Genomic DNA, 5,643 nt, shown 5'->3' on the forward strand with positions numbered 1-5,643 from the left:
TGTGGGCTCCCCCTTTCTTTGTGTGGAGAATTTTGTCACAGTTGTGGTTTGTCAGAGGAGATGTGTATGGTGGCCTTCTCCTGCAAGGTTTAAGAAATTCTATCTTGTTCCAACACTCCCTTGGAGGGCTAACTTTCCATCCAAAGAGGTATATGTATCATGGTGGAGTTTTCCTCTTCATTATATGGCTTCATGATTTTTGGTGCTATTTCTCTGTGTTTAGGGTGCTGTCATTTTTGGAGTTGGGGTGATGGCACTTGATTGTGGTTTGAAATTTTACTATGTATTGTGTTACACTCTATAAGATGTTTTGCGATTTGACAGTAGATATGCTTGACATAAATAAAGCGGCACACAACGCATCGTGCTTTGGATATTACAGACTTTTCTGCTGATGGAAGCCAATCTTTCCCTGCCTGCCCCGTCCCCCAGCAGCCCTCTGTCACCCCTTGAAAACATATTGCTGGGGATCAGGGCACCAGGCCTGTAGCTACAGTGGGGCTGTTTGGGGCTCTGCCCCCTTACTTAAAGGCACAGCCCCACATAGATTTGCCCTCAAAATGCTTTTAAAGGCACGCACTCCCTTAACCCCGCTAAAAATTTAAATGCTCTCCAGGGAAAAAGTTCCTAGCTACAGGCCTGCAGGGTACGCTTGCAAACAAAATGCTATACAAGCCAGGGAGGCGGCAGTGAGGAGGGTAAGCAGACAAGGTCCCTCCTCTTTCATCACCAGGATATTGAGACATGCATGCAGGATATTAGGATCTATCCCACAATATCTATCTATCTATCTGTCTGTCTGTCTGTCTGTCATCTATTTATTTATACATTTATACATTCAGCTTATATACCGCTCTGACCCCAAAGGGTCTCTGGGCGGTTTACATACAAGTCTAAGACTACTTTTCTCTAACTACGGCCACATCGTACAGGGGTGGTGCTGACTACCGGCACCCAGGTGGTGGGGCTTGCTGTTCCAGCTCGGCTCCTTCTTCTTCTTCCGGTGATCTTCGGGGTCGGTGCTTTCGTTCTGGCAGCCAGGGGTAGGTTTCCCATTTTTGGTGACTTTCTTCCTTCGGCGGGCCCATCTGGTGCGCGGTTCGCATCAGCATGGCTCCGGCTAATGTCCATTCGGCTCCGCCGCACCTGCGCCTCCACGTCACCGCGCCTTCCGTCTCTGCCTCTGCCGCCATCTGTTCCACCGTTCGATGTTACGCTTGCTGGCCACCAGGGCTCACCCCGCCGATCTCGCCGCTGCCGCTCATTGCTGCTCGTCACTCTGCCGCCGCCGATGCTCCCACTACACCTTGCAACGGAGGAGGGTGCCCCCTGCCACCTAGGGCAGGTACCCATTTATCTACTCGCTGTTGTTATGTGCTTTCGAACCGCTGGGTGGGCGGGAGCTGGGACTCGGGCCGGGAGCTCACCCCGGCCGCGGTGGGTCTCGAACAGCCATAGTGGCTGTTCATTATTATTACAGCAGGCGTTTTACCACCTGCGCCACCGCTCCCATCTATTTGTCTGTCATCTATCTATCTATCTATCTATCTATCTATCTATCTATCTATCTATCTAATTTATACCCCGCCCTCCCTGCCGAAGCAGGCTCATATGTGGAACTTCCATGAATTCCGATGGAATTTATCAGAAAGATTCCCTGTGGATTGTGCCTCTAACTGAGGCCTCGAGATCTCCTGGAATTACAACTGATCTCTAGAGCACAGAGATCACTTCTCCTGGGGGGGAAAGGCTGCTTTAGAGAGTAGACTCTATGGCATTGTACCCTGCTGACGAATGGATCCCTCCCCTTCTCAAACTCCTCCCTCCCCAGACCCCACCCCCCAAATCTCCAGGAATTTCTCAACCCAGAGTTGGTAACCGTAAGTATGCCCTGGCGGACACTGAACAGAAATAGGATGATTTAAATTAAGTCAGTTAGAAGGTATAGGCAAAAGGAGCAATTACCATTTATTTCAGTGGGGATGTTATATGTGCTTAATTCTCCTATTGGGCTTCATGGATTTAAAAGTGCTGATCTTTGGTTCAGTCGTGCCCCTGGTAATAATCTACTTTTCCAAACCGAAATAGTTCAAGATATATTGAGCAACGTTCAAAGTAAACAAAGCAAAAAGATCACGATTGGTAGATGTGGTATGATAAATGTTGTGTGCTGCATTTCAATTGCTAATCTTAATTTTCATCAATATGAAATCATTGACGTTCCTAATGGCGTTTTTTATGCACTGTAAATACATGAGCTTAATGGATTCCAATTTTCTAAAGTGCAGCTTTATTGTAACCAATAAAAATGTAACTCGGGCCAAATATCTGCCTTCTGAGTGTTGCTGTTTGCACATTCTTTACATCAGAAACAAAATCCAAAAATCCTTGCAAGTATCTGTGGCATACAAATACTATATATTATATATATTTCATAGAAGATCGTAGAGCTAGAGGGATTGAAAGGACTTGAACCCCATAGAGTCGCACCATCCTATTCCTTAGTAGCTTATCTAAGGGCTGGCTTGCAAGTTTACTGTGCTGGGAGCATCTTTGGTGAAACAAATAACCAGATGGCTGAACACAAAGGGAGAAGACAGCAAATAAGTTCATAGAAGAAATTTCTGTTGACATACAAAAATGCCAGATTTCAAAGCACACGCAGCTTGTCATTGGTCGAAATGGGAAAATTGCTAGTTCTCATCTGGATCCAGAAACAAACAAGGTTTATTCTAACCTTTCTCTCTTGCTGCTAAAGCAGTCATCCCGCTTGATTGGGGCATGCATGCATATGCACACAGGCCCAGGAATGTTTTCTAATACGGCAAGAGGGAAAATGCCACAGGTTGTCTTAATGCTTTGTCTCTTTTTAACCTTTTTCTGCAACGAAGTATTTTTTAAATGAACAATGTTGCTCATTATTAAACCCCCTTCCTCAGCTTGCAGAAAAAAAACAATTCCTTTCCCAGTCCACATTTTTTCTCCCCATTGCAGAAAAGAGGTTGGGTCCCGCGGAACCATTTCACTCTGCCACAAATGTGACTGGCTAATCTCAAAGGGTGGTAAAGTATGAGCTTTCGTGAGTCAGATACTGCTCCACTTTCCAATATATAGGACAGATGGACTCCCATTCTAGCTGTATCTGAAGAAGTGAGCAGTGACTCATGAAAGCCCCTACCCTGCCACAAATTCTGTTGGTCTTTAAGGTGCTACTGGACTGTCTATCTATCCATCCATCCATCCATCCGCTATCTATCTATCTATCTATCTATCTATCTGATTTATACCCCACCCTCCCAGCTGAAGCTGGCGCAGCGTGGCTTACATAAAAGAATAAAACCACATAAGTAAACAATTTTAACAATCCTAAAACCGTTCAACATTAGGAGGTGCTAACATTAAGTAATACTGATAATATAATATTATTAGATGATGGCAGCCATCCTCTTGCTCTTTTCTGCTGTTCAAAGGGTAGGCAAGTGTGTCAACAGCACATGGCAAATGCCAGCACTAGAGAAGGGCTGCCCACTTTATCTCGCCTTCTCCAAGGGCCTCTGCCTTCCCCTTGTATAATTTTTCTGGGTCAAAACTGAAGTTGCCAGATACCCTGGTGAAAGGAGGGGTCACCCGCTCCCAGGCTTCACCTCCCCGCGACTGGTCAGCTGGCTGGTGGTGGGGAACTCACCCAGAAAAAGAAAGAAATCCAGCGTCATTACCCACATGACTGGAAATTACATAATCACTTCTAGGACATTGGGGCAACACTCTGGTGTTTGGTCAAAAACTCTATGGTAGAACCCCAATTTACCATAGAATTTTTGCCCAGATACCAGAGTGTCACTCCGACATCCCAGAAGTGATGGTGTCACTTCCGGGTCACATGGGCAGTGACATAGACACATCACTGCATGAAGGCTGGGCCTCCCTGCTGCCCCTGGGAAGTCCCCCCCACCTCCTGCCAGTTGCCAGGAGGGAGGTACCTGTGTGGGGAGCATTTTTTCTGGGTTGTTGGAATTCTCTTATAGTATTCAGTTCATGTACAGCACCAAAATAGGGCAAAAAGAATCCCCAGAGCAGTTTCTGCTCAAGAACATGTCATGGTGGGGAGGCAGAAGCCCTTCTTCTTCTTCTTCTTCTTCTTCTTCTTCTTCTTCTTCTTCTTCTTCTTCTTCTTCTTCTTCTTCTTCTTCTTCTTCTTCTTCTTCTTCTTCACGCATGCGTGCATTCTGCCTTTGCTCTCTCAGCTGTTGTCTTCTTACATTCCTGAGCCTGGTTACAGGTGGAGGCGAGTCTGATGATGAATTACTGGGCTGCAGCAGAGACTGATCCCTTGCAGGTGTTCCCTGGGAGGCTCTATCCTCCTCACCACTTAGATAGCTTTCAGCTACAGGATCCAGTCTTTGCCTTTCTGCTGCAGTACTGTCCTCAGGAGCCTGTTCAGGGGCATCAGGAGCCTGTTCAGGGGCATCAGCAAAGGCAGGCATGACATCAGCAGGGGCAGGCATGACAGTATTCAGTTCATGTGCAGCACCAAAATAGGGCAAAAAGAATCCCCAGAGCAGTTTCTGCTCAAGAAAATGTCATGGTGGGGAGGCAGAGGCCCCTCTTCTTCCTATGCCTAAATTGGACCCTGTGACTCTTGGGGAAATGTTCTCCATGGCTACCGTCTAGCTATGTGTGTCAGGTTAACCTGACTTCTTAATTACCTGATTAGTTAAAAGACACATGTCATCAGGGATGCCAACCTCCAGGTCGGGCCTGGGGATCTACTGGAATTACAGTTCCTCTCCAGACAACTGAAATCAGCCGCCTTGGAGAACATGGATGCTTTGGAGAGTGGACTCTATGGCATTGTACCCAAATCCAGCCCTCCCCAGGCTCTACCCCCAAATCTTTAGGAATTTACCAACCTGGAATTGGCAGCCATACCCCACCCCCTCGCTAGTGGCCAGGGGTGAACAGGCAACCTTGCACGTTGTTCAGCTCTTAGCCCCGGTAGAACTCAGCTTCGGCGTCCCGTTGGGATCTTCTATATCCCATATTAGGCCAATTTTTAGAGACCCCCAATGATTTTAAACTCTTTTTCTTGCTCGATAATCCAGATACAGAAATAACTGCAATAGTAGCAAAGTTTCTCTGCAGTGCCATGGCCCAGAGCTTGATAAGTGATATTATGATTTAGGTTTTATTATGATGTTACTCTGTGATGTTACTCTGCAATTTTAATTTTACTCTGCATGATTTTGTATTTAGATTACTGTATCTTTATTTATATGCCAATAAAAGGCTTTGGATTTAATTAATAGAACTCAGCTTCTACTAGTTTGCGACCAGCAAGATCTCCCTCACTCCCCCCCATTAAATATATATTTATTTATGCATGCTTCTTCTAAGGGAAAAACAGAATTAGGAGTAGACAAGAAAGGGGACCCGCGATACTGGCAGGGGGGTGGGGAGAAGAGCTCCACACAGAGCAGGAGGAGGAGGAAGCAGCAGCAGCAGATAAGCCTTCCCCTCCCTGTCCCCAGACGCCAGTGGCACGGCCTGAGTGGCTGCCAGCCACCGAGCTCGCCAATTCCCCCCCATCCCTGGTCTCCCCCCCTCCACCACCAACCCTGGCTCTGACTCTGCCCACCAATCTCC

This window comes from Gekko japonicus, unplaced genomic scaffold, assembly GCF_001447785.1.
Source record: "Gekko japonicus isolate JY-2015 unplaced genomic scaffold, Gekko_japonicus_V1.1 scaffold683, whole genome shotgun sequence".
NCBI classification, from domain to species: Eukaryota; Metazoa; Chordata; class Lepidosauria; order Squamata; family Gekkonidae; genus Gekko; species Gekko japonicus.